This window comes from Vicugna pacos, chromosome 2 (genome assembly GCF_048564905.1).
Source record: "Vicugna pacos chromosome 2, VicPac4, whole genome shotgun sequence".
Lineage (NCBI taxonomy): Eukaryota > Metazoa > Chordata > Mammalia > Artiodactyla > Camelidae > Vicugna > Vicugna pacos.
In genome coordinates, this window is record NC_132988.1 from 1,902,539 (window position 1) to 1,920,923 (window position 18,385).

At 41.7% G+C, this 18,385-nt stretch overlaps 2 long non-coding RNA genes and 1 pseudogene across 2 annotated transcripts in view; 2 read left to right on the plus strand and 1 right to left on the minus strand.

Moving 5' to 3' along the window:
• LOC140688703 (uncharacterized) overlaps positions 1–1,286 on the plus strand; it is a 35,846-nt gene extending 34,560 nt beyond the window's left edge. The window contains exon 6 of the long non-coding RNA XR_012063453.1: positions 1,130–1,286. This is a non-coding gene — a long non-coding RNA (uncharacterized lncRNA). The remainder of the gene's footprint in view (positions 1–1,129) is intronic.
• A 3,904-nt stretch (positions 1,287–5,190) lies between these two features.
• LOC140688705 (uncharacterized) lies at positions 5,191–6,474 on the plus strand. The gene is made up of 3 exons (XR_012063460.1): positions 5,191–5,425; positions 5,876–6,022; positions 6,206–6,474. It is a non-coding gene; the product is annotated as an uncharacterized lncRNA (long non-coding RNA).
• A 6,522-nt stretch (positions 6,475–12,996) lies between these two features.
• LOC140688940 (small nucleolar RNA SNORA40) lies at positions 12,997–13,104 on the minus strand (annotated as a pseudogene).
• Positions 13,105–18,385: the final 5,281 nt, after the last annotated feature.

The window sequence follows — 18,385 nt, forward strand, 5'->3', positions numbered from 1 at the left end:
TTCTGGTTCCAGAGGCAGATTTGCTTGTGCATTATGGAGAGGACAAGTAATCACAGTGTTATGTGTCTTCCCCCCATGCTGTTCCTGTTAGTGTAGCTCCATTCTCATCAGCTGTGGCTTCTATAATAAATGTTTCTTCTCTCTGGCTTGTATCCCAGCCAGCGGCTTAGCGGCCCAAGTTAAGTGCTTCCCACATGCTGCATGTAGCTGGGTGGTTCTCCCAGTGGTCTGCTCAGTGGTCGTCTTCTGAAAACACTAAGACCAATTCAAATTCTGATCTAGGACTTTGACCCGTTTTATGTTCCCCAAACACTTCTAGCAACTTGCCCCGTGTTTTGTTTGTTTTCTTCAATAGTCCTACCTTACTGCCGTTCAGGGAGACAAGATAATATCATTTAGAAGGATATTTAAAGTAGCTTTCTGTCAACTTACACCTGACAGAGGACAGTTTTTGCCCATTGGATATTGTTGTGCTTATAAATTTTAAAGAACAGCTGATTTTTTTTTTTGTCTTGTGGGATATTGCGTTCATAGTGGGAGAAACCCGTACAACAGTGTGTACACTTAGAATTAACATAGTAGCTATGTTAAGGAATTCAAAACACCTTAAATGAAAACAGTGTGAATTGTGTGTGTGTGTGTGTGTATATATATATATGTATATATATATACACACACACACACACATATTTACTGTGTTAACTCATGTGTCCGTGGCTTTGATTAGGGTCTCAAAGCCGCTCACAGTTTTGCAGACTTAACTTTCCTTTATTCTAGCTGCAGAGCTCCCAAGGACCAGACTGACTATGAGAACAACCTAGCCATGAAGGTGTTCTTGTTCCAGTTTGTCAACTACTACTCCTTGTGTTTCTACATCACATTCTTTAAGGGCAGATTTGTGACTTATCCGGGAGAGCTGGTGTATTGGCTGTGAAAATACAGAAATGAAGAGGTGTGAATACAGCTTTGTGTTCTGACGGTCTAACCTGTTTCATGTTTTCTCTTAGTTGCCCAATGAAGAGTGTCTTTACTTCTCTGTTCCTTACATTTTTTTAGGCATAAAATAATGACTTTATTTCATTTTAGAGCTTTCTAAAATTTAAATGAGATTTTCTTTCTAATACCCCAGTGTGACCCAGGTGGCTGTCTCCTTGAACTGATGACACAGCTGACAATAATCATGGGAGGACAGTCCACCTGGAATAACATACAAGAGGTGTTTCTTCCGTGAGTACTCGGTCATGTGATCCTGGGGTGAGAACGGCCCACCTATCCACATCATTTTCCTGTGTGCCCATCTCTAAAACTGGGGAGACTCTCTGCTTATTAAAACTCTCCAGATAAGATGATCCAGCCAACAGAGTAAACGTACCTGCTGTTTAATAATTATGCTTAAATACCTTCCTTTTTATGTTTAACTTAAATCCCCAAGTGCTATAGTTTCTGCTTATTAGCCCATCACTGGGGAATGACTGATCAGAGCCCTTTGAGAGATGGCCCTTTCTGGGGCCATGAACTAAGTTTTCCCACAAGTTCCCACAACTTTCTCCTCCTTTTATACATGCATTTAAAAATCCATAACAGGAATTTGTTGAGTGCCTAGTATGTGCTAGTCACTGTATTAATTGTTGTACATATATGTGTGTGTGCATGTGCGTGTACAATTTAATCACCCAAACAAACCTTATTCTTATCTTCCTTTTGCAAATGAAGATCCTGTGGCTTAAAGAGGGTAAATGATTTGCCCAAGCTCTCATTGCCAATAAGAGACCACAGTGGGACTCAGATGTAAGACCCTATCTCTCTGAATCCATGTTCTTCAAAGAACAGAGACTCTCTTGGGGTCCTAAGTCACAGGGTTACATAATGTTTTAAGAGACATTTGTCTAAAATAATAACTACAGAGGTTTTGACTTACTGTTCTCTTCCTAAAAATGAGAAAAGCATGTGTTAACAAAGGTCACACTGTCCTTTTGATTTTCACATAAGCCCAATCGCACATCAAAGTGGACAGTCCAGTGTTATCTGCAATTTCTGAACATTTCAAGGAGCTCACAGTATTTGCTTCCTGTTGCTGTTGTAACAAGTATCCCCAAACGTCATGGTAGTAGGAAGAAAAAAGAAAAAGTCTCCACTAAACAACACAAATTTAACCTCGTAGGGTTCTTGAATGTAGAAGCCTGCTGAAGTCAAAGTATTGGCAGGGCTGTTTCTGAAGGCCTCAGGGGAACCTGTACCTTTGACTTTTCTGGCTTCCAGAGGCCACCTGCATCTCTTGGCCTGTGACCTCTTTTATCTCTCTCAAGATCAGCGTGGTTGAGTGTCTCTGACTCTGTGTCTTCTTGAGTAGGATTCCGGGAGCAAATGAAGAAGGTCAGTGATGTCGTGTTCCAGGATCCCTTTGAGGTCTCCCCAGCACGTGGATCGGCACCTGGTATAAAGTAGGTCTCAGTCCGAGCCAGCTGAGTGAGTGAGCGACTCACAGGCATCGAATGCGTGACATCAGTGAATTAACAGCATTTTTTGTAGGACTCAGAGGATAAGCTGAGAGCCCTGTGGCCTTCCAAGCCTCACATACTATTTTGATATTGGGGTCATTTCTGGGAGTGTTATTCTGTACTTGACAAAAGTCTACTACAATTCCAGGGTTAAGCAACTTGCCCTAGGGAAATTTTATGATAAAATATTAAGAAAAATAGTTAAATGCCCAAAATGACATAGCATTGTCCTTTGGTGTTTAGATAATGTATGGCTGTAATTTTCTTACTTTATATGTTTTCTACATTTTCCACCATGTGTATCCACTACTATATAATAAGAAAAAGCAAATGTTTAAAAGAGAAAATCTCTCTTCTCCAGATATGACTTGGTTAGAGGACGAGTCAGATACATATAATAAGAGAATCTTAAATACATGTGTCCATAATTCACTCTTTAAATTCAGGAACAGGAAACTCAGGAATGAAATAGATTAAGAGAATCAAAGATACTTGTATTCAAGATTAGCAAGGGGGAGTGTCCTCAACAGAAATGGTGATAATCCATATTGTATGGATTAGATGTGATAATGAAGGTACAAAAACAACATGAAGTAGAAAATGCCACGTGGCAAGCACTGAGTAAAGGGCAATTTACTATGATTATGTCAATATGTGTGGTCAATTCCCAAGCAAATGATTGTGTAACCCCTGCTAGAGGGAGAAATCTTCCAGCCTTGGCTGGAAAGGGGGGCGGATCCAGTGTCTGTATGTTTTAAAATGTCCACAGGTGCTTCTCATGTGCAAATTGATATCCCTGCGTGAGAACCGTAACCCAACAGAAAACCCAAAAGACCGAGGACAATGATGGGTAGACGACAGCCCATGCTTAACTGTCGCAGATGAGTGGTTCCAATCAGGAAGACTGAGCAAGAGGCTCAGAGTTTTAGCTAAGGACAAGCAAGTCGGGACTTCTATTATGACCTAATGCCACCGACGGGGGAGGGCAGTTCAGCGCAAGAAGGGAGCGCCAGGTGCGTTAACATGAACGTTTCATCCTGGATCCACACCGTGATGGATTTGGGTCCAGGGGGGTAAAAGCCCTACTTCCGTGGGGCATGGACCGGATTCCACAAGAGGCTGAGACAGGAAGCATGAGGCAGAGAAAAATTTCTCCAGGAGTCTCCCGAGTCTGGGTGCCAGGAAGGGTGATGGCCGAGCGCGATCCCAGCGCCACCCGCACAGCAGGGCTCTGAGGGGCTGTGGAGCTGGGCGCCCCCGGCCGGACCTCAGACCTGCCTGCAGCGCTCTGGGCTGCGGCCTGGGGAGCGGCTTCAGCAGCCGGCTGGCCCCGTCATCCTCATAGGTTCTGCAGTGACCCCCCACCCCTGTGGCCACGGTGTTCCCAAGCCAAGGGTCTAAGTGACTTCAACCCTATTTACATGTGACCACAGCCGGTTAGCCTGTGCTGATCAAAAGAAAGATCCCCCATGGGGTTTTGATGTGTCAGGGGGTTGCTAATACCTGGCCTGCATTGAATCGTTTCATCCTGACAGCAGCCTGGGAAGTGGAAGTTTCATCTCCCAATTTTATTTCAACTTTTTTTGTTGAAAGTATATTTCCTTCACAATATTGTGTTAATTCTTGGTGTACAGCATAGTGATTCACTTATACATACATATATATATTCACTTATACATACACATATACACATATACATATATATATTATACACACATACATATATTTTTTTTCTTCTCATATACATTTCCACTATAGGCTATTAAAAGATATTGAATGTAGTTCCCTGTGCTATACAGTAGGATCTTGTTGTTTGAAACAAAAATTACTAAACAAAGTAACAAAATAAGCAGACTAAACCTAGCCATGTATATGACACAGTTGAATTTATCTCGGGATTTAAATGTGGTTTAGATCTCCAGGATCCCTTTATCAACTTATCATAAGTAAAGAGCCTGTGGACCACTTCTCAGAAAAATGTTTTAAAATCATAAGGTTTAGAGAATAAAGAAGGAAGATAATTATACTGAAAAGCAGATATCAAAATATAGAAATGGGCATTTGTGATACAGTAATATCTGAATTATTGGAAGAACGTGTTGATTAAAAGGATCCAGTGGTGGGTCTGCTAACCGCAACATTCTGCCATAGCATTGAGTGTAAATCATCTTCTGAGATCTGCAGCAATTGCATTTGGAATGTAAATAAAGTTAAATAACAAATAAGCCATGAAGTGTGGATTCAGATTCAGGGATATCTCGAGACCATATCCCTAACCACTTCCCAGAGCTCCCTGCTCTTCCCCTAATGTTATGGAAAGAGGTGGGGAAAGTTTGTGAAGCGAAGGGCATGTTCCATTGCAAAGGAATCTCGTAAAAAACCTTGGAGGATGGCCAGTAAAAGGTTAACGCTGAGATCAGAGGCAGTGGGAAACCTAGCAGGGACAGCACTTTACAAGTCACATCATGTAATCTGTGTGTGTCCACGTGTGTGTGCATACAGACGTGCATACATACATGTATGATGTATACACCTGCCTTTCGTGTGAAGCCGCCTCACTGTCCAAATTTGAAATCCATCCAAACGTGCAGTGCAGTCAGCCGAAGATCAGCCAGACGCTAAGCTGTCTATTGTTGCTCTGTCTCTTCTGCTGAACTCCAGGAGTAAACCACGCGCCAGCTGTTGCTTTCAGGGACAACAGCTCTGTAGGCTACAGGTTCATGCCTTGTTTCACTGCCAACTCTGATTTCCTTTCAGGACAAATTGCCATTTGAAAAAGGGGGAAGCATTCAGTTGGCCCACAAGCCTCTGAGTGAGGAAAAAACATAACCTTAGAGACAGCTCTGTGGGACAGCGTCCAGAAGGGGGCAGAGCACTGGGCTGCGAGTCGAAGCTGTGTTTCTTTCAAGCTCTGCACTGACTTTGAGGTGGCATGTCACTTCTTTGGCCCTTGATTTCTTCAGCTTATATTAGTTTCTTGGACCTGTTCTATCCAACATTAGAGTATCACTTTTTTGCTCGATGACCCTCCATAGCTCCGCAATTCCTTCAGAAGGAAAAATGCCCACATCCTCACGGCAGCCTCTTAGGCTCCAACCCCAAAACCACCACTTATTTCCTATTCACTCTGGCCCACACCAGTCTCCATGCTGTCTGCCCAGCGTGAGGGCCCTCCAGGCCTGTGATCACTGTTTCCTCTGCCCCTCTTCTGCCCACCACTTTGCCTCCGTCTTTGCCTTACTCAAAGGTCACTGCCCCAGCCCCACTCCTCCCTACCACACATTCCTCGCCCTCCTTTATTTTCCTCCACAGCAATTATCACCAGCTCACAGACCCTATATTTCTTTCTTTTACTTATTTTCTCTGATGTTTTACAGACTGGAAAGGCCATGGTGGATAATACCAGAGGAATGGGGGTAAAAAAGACAAATGAGGGAAGCCATCTTCTAAAAGCTAAAATGCCCACCTGAAAAGGAGGCAGGAGATAAAGTCGTAGTCGTCGCTACAATTTTGCTAAGCCCAAGGTACGTAGTCAGGACTAGTTTTCACAATATTTGAGGGTAGGGAGGCAGCAATAAAAAGAAATTTATCCTGAAAACAAGAAATTAAATTCTTGGGAAGATGATGTGTTCAGCTTGAAATGTCAGTAATACTTCTTTGACCTTGGTCTGATAATATCCTGCTTTATAATTTGATCTGTTTGGCAGCTGGGTCATGAGTCTAATGGTGCCACAGTTTCGGGAGCAGGACAGACCACCTCACGGTGGGAACGGGACAACCATCTGTATCCCATGGGCAAACTGGGGTTATTTTATGAATACCCTGAAATGAGTAAGTCATCAGTGGAGATTTCTGTGTTCTCGGTTATACTAGAGTATGCTTTGGGTCTCAGAAGCATCGGTTACCGGGCCAAACAATGACCTAGCATACCGAAACGGAGCCCGCTTTTCTCCATTAGATGCAATTATGCAGTCAGGCTTTCAAATAGGGTGCCTGTGTGTATATTTGTCAATATTTATGTTGTACAAAGCTGAAGATTTACTGCCAAGGAATGAAATGGAATACTCATTCAGGTACATCTCCACCACTGATTCTCAGATCCTTCTGGTGATGTCGTCTAAAGATGAACTCAGAACCGTAACTAGATGAGACTCAGCTCGGGCTGTAGCCCGTGTGGCAAAGCTGTTGGCTGATATCCTTCTAAACAGAGTCATATGAGCCAGCCAGCCTGTGCAGAAAGCCCGCAAGAGCATCCTGCCTCATGGCAGCAAGGTTCACAGGGTCACCCCTTCCACATCTCACACCTGCCTTTCACATTGTTCCTATTTCTTCTGGCCGATAGTTTCTGCCTGGTTCCTTGAGTGACCTCATGGCACATCACTGGCTTCAATTCAGGATGAATTTGCTGTAGAGAACAGATCCCCTCCTTCTCCAATGTCTTTGTCCATTTCTGTACATTTGCTTGGGCTCTCTTTCTCTTTGGTTGAACTTGGTTTTGAGCTCTCAGTTGCCTTTAAATTGTTGCATCTCAAAATAGATTTCCATAGGAAATCTTTTCTATTATGCATGGCGCACTTTTATCTACTAGAAGGCTGATGATGTGCATGTTTTGTATCTGAGCCCTTTCAGCTCACTACTGCCTTGAATTAGTTCTATTTATTTATTTATTTTTTTGACGCTTAGGAGACAAGAAAGGATTTTGGTCAATAGGATTTGCATTTATGCATGCGGGTTCATGTCTGCAAATGCACCACTTTGTGCTTCCTGTTTATAAGTCTACAGAAAGAGGGAGTTTTCTTTTTCCTAAACTACATTCTATATATAAAATAATTGGTTTTAAAAATATGTATTATATATGGGAACACATCTGGTTCCCTTGGTGGGTGAAAGCTCATGGCATCTTCAGTCAGCTATGCTTTGTGGCCTGGTGTCTGATTTGAGCTTCATCTTTGATTGTGTTGTGTTTAGTGACCAGGTTCCATTAAGGGTGCAGCTGTTGTCCCTGGTGTAGAAATTATGTTCGTTTATTCTGCTTATTTTCAAAAGGACTTTAAGCCAATGACCTGTTATTCCAAAATGAGTCATAATGGTAAATATGTCTTATTGGGGCTATTATCAGCATTAATAATAACAACAACATTCTGAGGGCAGCATATCATTTGGCATTTTAACACACACGAAAAAAGCCTTGGAAAAAAGTTACTGTTCTAATTAAGTGAAATGAAGGTCATTGAAAGGAGAAGTTGTACGCTTTTGGGAGAAGTTGATAGGACTTTTAGAACTTTATAGTCTCATTAAAATATCAATTAAATAATTCAGCCTAACTCTACCCTACATAACAGGATGGAATAACAGCTATTCTAGAGAGATTTTTCAGATTTAGTCGTTTTCGTATTATCTAAATAATCCCTGATGTATTAGAAAATTCAATCCATTTCTGAGAGTAGGCAGTCTGTTATTCTGTATTCAACGCTGGAGTGAAACTTATTTTGTGTTCTTTTCATTCATGGGAGATAGAATTTCCAAGTGCTTTTTGAATTATTTTTGTTCCTCTAAAATAAAGTGCCTTTGGTGGTGATCTCCTGACCTCAGTTTCCTCCTCCCAGTTTTCCCCATGATCATTAATGACACCCCACCTGCCTTTTTAGTTATGCCTCTTAGCTGCTGAAGGGGAAGAGCTACTGACAGATGACCCTGGAGCCCTCCACCCGTGCTTCGTTAGGTGTCACACCCAGCCACCAACACTAGTCTCCTTCGCCTAAAGTACATTTCTCTGCTTTTATGCCTGGAAGGACTCTTCCCAAGCCTTGGCAGGAAACCCTCCACTTTTTAGAGATTTTCTGCTCTCCTCTCTAGGCATGAATTGCACTTGATTCTTGTCTTGATGGTGCGCGATCATGTCCGTGTTCATTGTTCTCCGTGGCTGGACTGATCCTGTCGGAGGCAGTAGTCAGGCTTTTCATCTTCCCGTCCATGTCTGGAGCACCACAGCCTGGACCCTGGTTCTCATACGTGTTTAAGTGACTTGAGCTTGGAGTTTCAACACACTCACATACAGCTGTTAGATGAGTTGGCGGTAAAATTGCCCTCAAGGCCCCCACAAAATTCTATATGGCATATGTTTTTTCTGAGTGAAATTTCTCTTTTATTTGTTTTAGTGAATTCCCCACTGTCCTTTGAGATTATTAGAGTAACCCTGAGTTGTTAACCACAATAGCTCTCCCCCCACCAGCGAAAGATCCTGCTGTCTGAGAACTCAGACATGGGACATAAGAGAAATTATCTATCAGTCTTAAAATCTGGAAGCCATAAGATACTGTTTTGTACTTAGAGCACCCACAGCACAAACACCAGTCTCTCAAGAATTTGGCTCTGTCTTCCCAGAGGGTGGGTGTCATAAGTGAAATGCAGTGAGTGATGAAGTAAGAGCTCTTTGTCTCTGGTACTGCCTTTTCCACCCTTGCTGTGTTAACTTGATCTTCCCTTCATATATTATGTTCTCCATTTAATTTGCTGCAGTTAATATCAGTTGTTCTTCAACATACCCTTGTACCCGCCCCCTCCATTCCCTCTCTCTCCAGTGCTGTCCCCCCTACGCCTCTCCTGCACTCTCCAGGACCAGGCCTGTCTCCCCACACCCTCACCTCTGTTCTGTCTGCCCACCACCTGCACAGATATTTCCTTAACTCTGCAGAATTAACTTTCCAAAATGGCAGCTGAGTAACTGGGGGGGATTGTAGACCTCTCATCCCTTTACTGATTCATTCACTTATCTATCCAACAAACAGTGAGCACCTGCTATGCCAAACACTGTATCAACTGCTGGGCAGACCAAGACAGGTAAGACTTGGTGTCTGCACTCCCCAGGCCAGGCGAGACTTGGCGAGTAGTTGATGGATTGCTAAGCAGGTGAACACAAATTGGACTTCCTAGAGCTGAAAATATTTGAACTGAATCTTGAAAGGTGAAAGGAAGTTAGATCTCTATTGTGTGGTAGAGGGAGTGGACACTTCATGCAGAGAGGTAGAGACATATAAGAGTACACGGCATGAAGCGGCTTGGCCAGACTGAAGAACAAGTAGGGTTAGAAAAAAGTATCCAAGTTGGGAGTATCTGATGCACAAGGCCTCTGTCACGATGGGTCTTGTGTGCTTAGACTTTAATGTATCCTTAAAGAAACAGGGATATATTGGAATATATGTAAGCAAGAGAATTGCATAATGATTATGTTGAAGAATATCTGGTTATACTGGCAGCAGAATGGAAGATACTATTTTGGGGGGAGGCCCATATTTTGGGGGGAAAGGATATTTTGGGGACCACCCCAGGTAACCCAGGCAAAAAGTGGCACATGCCTGCAGAGAGGCCCTGGGCAGAGGGAGAGAGACATGGGCGGCAGAAGTGGTGACTGCTGTAGAGGGGACTGCAGGGCCAGGGCGGCGGGCCGCAGAGCTGCTGAGGTGACTTTCCAGTGACCCATCCGGGGAGCAGATCTGCAGGGGGAGTGTAAGGGGAGGAGCTGGTTTCGAGGAGATGGTTCTGTGTGTGGCATTTTGAGTGCGAAGTGTCAATGGGACATCTAAGGGGTGATGTCCATTGTTAAGCTGGATTCACCAGTCAGGAGCTCAGAGGAGCTGTGGGTGAGGCCGTGCGGGTGATTCAGTCCTGCCAGGCAGAGGCCTGAAGACGAGGCTCTGGGGAAAAGGGCCATGTACATGGCAAATGGGAGAAGAGAGGTCCACCAAGAGAAAGAAGAATAGCAGAGCAGTTGGGAGAAACTAGTTGAGGCAACACAGAGAAGGCTGTAACCTGGCTTAAGAGGGATTTGAACACTGACTAAAAGGAGCACAGTGAGAAAGGGGGGTGTGTGGGGCAAAAAAGCAAGGGCTAAAGCCCACCTTTAGTTGACAAGACTGGGGAAAAGGAGGAGGAGGACTATACTTAGGTAGACTTTAAAAAGCAGATGTGTGTGTATCTGTGTGTGTGCATATGTGCACACACACTTTTCTGCCGGGGCATTTAAATTTATTTAAGTAAAACAAGTATTAAGGGGGGAAAACATTCCACTGAGAGGAAAATATTTGTCCACGGCAAAAGCTAACTGGTAATCAAATAAACAGGAGCTGAAAATGCCGACTGGTTTGAAACACACAACCAGCATCAGTGCAACCCCTGTCTCAGTGCCACGGTGAGGGCCGTGGGGCTGCAGGGCTCTGAGCCCTGGAGGAGTAATCAGCGCAGGCACTTCTCCAAGAAACTGGAATTTAAAGGAAAGAACAAAGTGTAGAATGTATCAGAAAGCAATACAGGGCCGGGAGAGAGGGTTGGGCGAGGGTTAGTTTTGTTTTACACTGGGCGTTTCTGGCCTTGCTGAGTTGCTAGGCCTCTGCTGTTGTTGGTGTTTATTCCAAAAGTTTTTTAGAAAGTTCTTCTCGCTTGAAAATCTGAACAGATTAAATCATGTTGGGTTATTTCTGGTGTTTTATTTTTTAATTAAAAAATTATCTGGAATTTATTTTAATGTCATAAATGAGGACACTGTACCAAGTCTTCCAATGATGTAGCTAATTACTCCAGTACTTGAATCCACTGATTTGAAGTGTCAGTTTTATAATATTACTAAAATCTCATAAATATCCACGTGTATTCTTGAAATGTAATCTATTTTATTCATACTCTCAGTGCACTATTTCTATACTGTTTCCATGACCATAGATTAATACCTCCTAGAGTTGGTCCTATTTTATCCTTTTCCAGAATGTCCCTAATACTATAAATTCAAACATCCCTCCTCATTATTTTATTTGTATATATGTGTTTATTTCTGTAATAAATTTACGATCAACTTTCAGATTTTTTTCTTAAATCCATTTGGGATTATCAACTAAATTTGCATTCAGATACTAAATTTATTTTGGAGAAAAAAATGTTCCATCTCCCCCAAATTTGAGTCTGCCCACTGAAGAGGATGGTGCATTCTACTGTTCATTCAATCATCTTTTTTTTTTCTTTTTTCAAGTCATTTATCAGAATCATCTTAATATTTTTCACTAATTTATTTCTGAATTGTCTGTGCCTTTTTTGTCATTATAAATGATATCTTTTCTGGGTTTTGAGCTGGGTTGATTGCTAATAAACTCTTAATTTCTGGCTTCTCTTGAATAAGAAGGAGATCTGACAGTGTGAGCCCCTATTTCCAATATAGTGACTGTGAGCAGTGCGTTTCATTAGGATGTCCACTTGCCAATTTGCCAGTGGCTGCACCCACTCCACACATTTCTGCAACTTACCTGCCCCCTGTAGGCAGATGAGTTCATGTAGGTTTAGGTGGGTTATGGACACAGATACTGACATCACTGCTGCCACACTGCTGACTCTGTGGCATCACTAACTCTGGTTCTTGCTCTCTGACTTCCCTGAATATGACAGCTCCTTTTGGGCTGTTGACCTGCTGCATCTTTCCAGCACTGCTGGCTTTTCTGCAGCACACCCCTGCCTCTCAGGTCAGAAGCAAATGTCAGCTCCTCCTACCCATCCAACCCATCCACGGTCTTGGAATTCCTGGTCAGAGTGGTCCCTACCCCTTGACTGAGCAGTAACACTAAAGGAACTATAAATTTGCCTCTCATCCAATGTCTTAGTTACATACCTGTGCTAGTTTACTTTAAAGATCTGCCAGTTAGGAGGGGAGGGTCTAAAAGTCTTTTAGATCTCTGGCCTTATAATTTCTAACCGCTCCCCCACCCCATGGAACAGCTTACCTCAGATCTCTGCTGCCCCGTCTGTAGCAATGCCCTGTAAATTACAGAGAGAAAAGAAATTCTAAGCCACCACCATAACTTTGACTTCCTGTGACCACACAGACCATAGAAATATCAAGATAAAAATTCCTGAAGAAGGATATTTTGCTTATGAAGACACTAATTTTTCCTACAAAAAGTGTAGGGTTTTTTTTTATTGTGTAACATAATTTAAGTCAATAAACTTTTTAAGAATTTAACACATGTTCTGATTCTTTCCATTGCCCATCAACCATTAGTTCCTCCAATGTCTGAGTCATATAATCTTCAAGGCAGCCCTTTCAATGATTTTTGGTCAATCAACAGTTGTCTGTCAGCCCTGTAATCTTTGGGGTCTAATTTTCTCAAGCAATTTACTTCAGGAATATTACGTATTTGGCGTCAGGGAAGATTGATCTGCCTGGTTCTGAATTTCAGACACCCTCTAAATATGCATTAAGTTCAAATCATTTACTCCTAAGCTTATCACACCTTAGAACAGTACTGATCGTTGTCAATACCTTTTTGGAAAGTCCAGACACTTTTAAAGATAAAAGCCTAAAAAAAGAAGCCATGTTTGTCTCATGTGAACATTAAAGTCAGAGTCCTAAATCAATGTAACTGATCATTTCTCAACTTATGCTTTTAAATTACCAGTTCTATAGTCCCAGAAGCTATCTTAATGTTCAATATCCATCACTTGAGTCTGTTTTAGGTATCCTGTTCCGTCTTGTCTGTATCAAAACTCATACTGAACAATGAGTTCTGGGTTGCAAAAGAGGATTTACTTTCGCATCTGTCTACAAGTTGAAGACACTTTAATTGCATACCTTTCTGTGACTTGTAATAACTTCATAGACTCTGAATGTGCTTCACTCAACTTCCCAGACTCAAGGGAGCCTGCTCACTTGCCTATTTTCAGTGTAATCCCTCCAACATCCTCTACACATAGCTTTCCCAAAGGTACATTTCTTATTTCTATTTAAATTGTTAGATACATCCACAATATTATTTTTTAATCCTCAATTGAAAATCATCTTCCAAGATTGTATTATTTCAACACTGAGAGTGAATAATATGCTTCAAGATTCCCAAGTTTATTATCAGCAAATAACTATGGTTGGTTAAAGATTTTTATGTATGTTTTTCCTACTGAGGGTATATACGTGAAAGAAACAGGTTGTAATGAGTCTTCTTCCCAGAGATTTTATATTTGCTTTTATTTCGATTCTTTCACTGTTGAACATTATTAATACCATGAATGTCTTTTCTCTTTGGGATTTAGTTCACCATTTCTGCCTCTCTCTTTTCAGGAGTAAAGGAATTTATGTTGTCCTTCCATCCATCTAGCACTCCAGGTTGTGTGTCCATTCCATCAACAGGTATTCAGTTTGGGTTCACCACCTTATATGTGGCCTCTTTCCAGTGGCACCTCTGTTGGCTCTGGAGAAAAATATATTGGAAATCAGAGTGGGTACGTGGAAACTTGACTACCCAGTATAGATGCTTGGTGCCAGAAAAAGCCCAGGACATCGCAGCATGGCAGCCCACCATGCAAGGAACAGCAATTCTGGCTGTGGTGGACCAATGTGAGTAAAAAGGCTTCATGGGCTGAAGACTTTGAAAAGTCCGAACATGCATTGGCATTGCTTCCTAAGGAATCCAGTGTTGGGTATTGTTTAATATGAGAGGGAGATGCTAACACTATCATCGTTATAAACAACATAGTTGTTGCAACAGTAATTGTTATTATTTTTAACATATTTTCTTTATACTTATAATTTGTGACTTACAAGACCCTTACAGAGGCAGTTGTTAAGAAGTGTGGCCATTATACTGTTGCTGAAGTGTTAATTCATTAGAAGCATGGTAACAGTATTAATAAGTAATCATTCTTTTGATCTTCACATGACTATAAAGGTTACCCAGCAGTGCTTATATAATGGAGATAGAAATCTCTCCGTTTAAGAGTTTGTAGAAAATAAAATAAGAGCAGTCATTCCACCGTATTTGACCATATATTCCAGACTATCAGTTTAAAGTAGGAACTACCTGATGAGGCCATAGAAACCCTTTGTGCATCACCAATCATTCATTACCTTCCTGGTCCCCTGGGGCAGAGATTCTTCCAGAAGGTGGTCCCATCTCTCCTCCCCACCCCACTCTTGGCCTTTGCTACCCACTGTTGGTCATTAGCTAAGCATCTTCATGTCCTGCATGTGCCCGAGCTGTGAGGGAACAGAACTCAGCTGTTTACAAACTGTATTGACTATGGCCAGCCTGAACAGCCTCCCTCCTTTCCTGCTCACACCCCCACAGGGCAACAGGGGGTCCCATGCCAGCCCCTCAGGGAGCCTTCTTCCCTAGAAATATTCTTACAACAAAGGCTGTTTCCTCCCTTATTTCACTGCCAGTTTCACTCCCAGGTTACAGTCCCCAACAAAAGGCTATCCCAGTTTGAATTTCTTAATCAAGTGACATTGACCCAGAGTCACTGACATTTTCCTATGAGCACTCATAGAAACAGCAAAGGGCCTGGCAGTGGCTGTGGGCCAGGTTCCTGGGTGAGGGGACTTGCTGGGCCCTTCAGGTTCTGTAGTCTGGCCCGAGCTCAGCTCCCAGCACGGCGTCTTCCCATCTGTGTGATTTAGGGCCAGGGTTCAACAGTTCAGAGCTTCATTTTATCACCTGCAGACAGAATAATTTCCTGCTGCATATTTTAAGACTGCGATGTACCACAAAGCGTCCTTAGGGAATTCAGTGAGTCAATGCATGGAAATCACACAACCTGGTCCTCTGGGAATATTAGTTAACTTCATTATGCACTATCGATAAAATTGGCTGCACAGACCTGGCCAGGTATCAAAGGTACAGGCACAAGAATTTGACAATGTGTCACTGTCTGGATCATAGTCACAATTTTACACAGTAAAACAAGCTACCTGGGACCACCCAGCTGTCAGCCAACCCGACTCCCCACCCCAAGAACCCTCAATTAATCCGATTTGCTTGCAACCCCTGCTTTTTGGAGAAAGTTGGCAAATCCCCCACAGTCAATGACTGCTAGGTTATGTCCATTCCCATTCACTCAAATTGCCCCATTTTCAGTATCCACTGTGCTGCAAAACATAGACTAATATTCAGAGATATGACAGCAAGGTCTTTCCCGTTCCACAGTCAGAGAAGCATGAATCTGTCATGTTTAATATGCCATATGACACTAAGCAAGGCAGGAAAAAAGGCTCCTGTGCTTTAAGGAAATTTTTAGCAATGACGTTTGAAACTTAAACTGTTTTTCTTTGACCTTCAGCTAACCAGAAAGTTCAATTGACTCCTATTACCCATTACTCAGGTGTCCTTGTTTGATTGTATTAGGCACTTTTCCTCATCTCCCCAGCATGACTTTGCTCTGTCAGCAAAGATGGAGTGTCTCCAAGGCTGCTCCGTGTGCACGGGCGTATGTGTGCACACATGTGCACCCACTGACTGGTGCCACTGATTCATATCCAGGGGTTGTTCTGTCTTATAACTCAAGCATTGCTTTATTATACCCTAGAAAACTGCTTTTAGATCATTGATTGAACTATAGACCATCCTTTTGCCCACATTAGGAAGTGACGTCTTCCAAGACGCAGATCCTCTGTGCTTGTATATAAGTATAAGTAAGAAGTAAATATGTATGTCATCCCCTCACATATTTAATTCGTGCCTTCCCAATTGAATGTGCACAGTAAAGGCTAACTTCCCATAACAGGAGAACTTTTAGGAAGAAAGAAGAAGGAATTAGCCACCAGGGAGAAGACAGGACATCAAGCAGAAGCTTGGTATAAAATCATTTACACTGACGCTGCTCTGGCTCAATAAATAAGTGGAATTGACTTTGTTGTATCATGCCAGAGCATCTGCTTTTGAAGACCGATTTTAATTGACTTTGATATAAGTGGAAAATTGTGTCAAAACAGCATGGGAAATGAAGAAAACTGGATCTAACTCTACTCCTGAAGTGTGTCTCAGAGCTGTTCAGTTTTGAGGAAAAGTATCTTGTCTGGAGACAATAGAATTATTTTCATTGTTGGAATTTTTGTAGCTTCCAGAAGCACATCTGCAGGTGATTCTGTTAAAGTCTAGAGTTGACTTAAATAGCACGAAATTTTAGCCTATTGAAATCAGGAGAAGTGAAATATTTTTGCCTACCACCACCAGCAGCAGCAGCAGCAGCAGGCAAGCACATGTACACCCAGAGAGATTTCACATCAGATGGAAAGACAAAGCTGGTTCTGTTGCCGAGGCCAAACTTGTTCTGCTCGCTGCACAACAGTGATAAACAAATCAATCAGGAGACAAGGTTTTGGGGCAAGGAATCGTAACTTTATTCAGAAAGCTGGCAGACCAAGAAGGAGGGGGCTAATGTCCTGGAGAATCATCTTGCCCAAGTCAGAATTCAGGCTCCTTTTAAGCTAAAATGGGGAGGGGGTGTCGTTGGCTGTGCAAAGTTTTTGCTGCAGGCATTCTTTGTTCTTGCAGCCATCCATGTGGGTCAGTCTGTGTTGTCCCTGTAAATCTCCAACAAAACAAAGGCTATTCTCTATTTTGCAACTTGCCATCCCTGCGTAAGTGCAGAAGGGCTAACATCCTTAAAGGTCAGAGCCCCGAGAATAGGCTTTCCTGTAGGTTTTAGGCTAAAGGCAAAGTTGTTTTACAAAAGGCACGGAGCCAGCAAGATTAAGCCTGGAAAACAGGGCACAGTGATTCAAACTAAAGGAACAGTTCCAATGTGGAGTCAGACTTTTTCTCTATTACAGTTCGAGTTAGGGGAAATTTTGCAGTAGAAAATCCCCTCAGTTATTTTTCTTGATTTGCCTGAAATCTTGTTTGTTGGCTTGTGGTCTCATGTGTCTAAACTGTATGTTCAGATGAATATTATTAAAATCATATGGTGCAGAAAATGTATCCGTTCTGCTTCAAAAATGACTGAAACATTTAGCTTTGTTTATTCCCATAGAATTTGGATTGAATCTATTCTCGACTTTCTTCTTCCTTCAAACCAGTTTTTTACTGGAGTGTTTAATGCCCAAACGAAAGAATTGTGGAGAAGACCCATGTAATTCATAAGAGCTTTACATCCGAATTTAAGACTGATCCATATATATACATTTAATCAAGGAACTCAATAAATTTGTTAGTCGATCATTCATGGTGTTTTCAACTTTCTCCATGTAATCTTTTGGATGTTGAGAGGGTTAGACACCTGATCTAACAAAACAGGTGTCATTGCTTGACTCTGTGAATGAAAGAATCCCAGTGTAGTTTCCTGCAAGGATATTTTATTAAAAATACTAAAGAATACTTGCTGTCTAATAAAGCAACAGAGAGAAGAACATACTGAGTGTTTAAAATAAATAAGTCTATGGGTTAACTTATCTAAATAAGTCAAGATAAAATAGAGAAAAAAGTATGAACTTGAAGGAAAATAGATATTGTGCAATTAATATCCCATTTTTAAGAAGCAAATGATAAAAAAACCCACAATAATTAATCATTTTTCTACAAAGGAGTTACAAAAAGCCAACTTATTTTCATAAGAGTTACATAAACAAAAGGGCTATCTAAATCTATATTACTAAAGATTGAATTATACCAAATAGATCTCCAAGGTTGATTGATTTTCATGATATCTATAATTTTTGAAAATATAACTTACATATAACATATACAAGCAGCCTTTCAGTTATCCACATTACCTTAGTATACAGTTATTATTACTGAACTTAAAACAAGTAATAGGCAAGGTTCAGGCCCTTGCTTTTGAACTGCCACTGGAATTCTGGATATTCCCTTATGTTAAAGACCAAAAGCAAAGTAACATTTCTACTTTAAAGCAGTTGCTCAAACACTTTAAGACATTCAATATCTATGTCCAGTTACAAGTAAGAATTAAGTTTTCTAAACCTTAAAAAAAAGAAATCTACTGCTGAAAATGAAATTCTGTCATGTTTGCTGATCACAACTATAAAAGCTCTGAAGTAATGTTCCCTTTACTCTTTCCCTTCGAACATAGGTCATGATCAACGCTTTCAAATTCCATTTATGCTAGATGAACGAACGTCT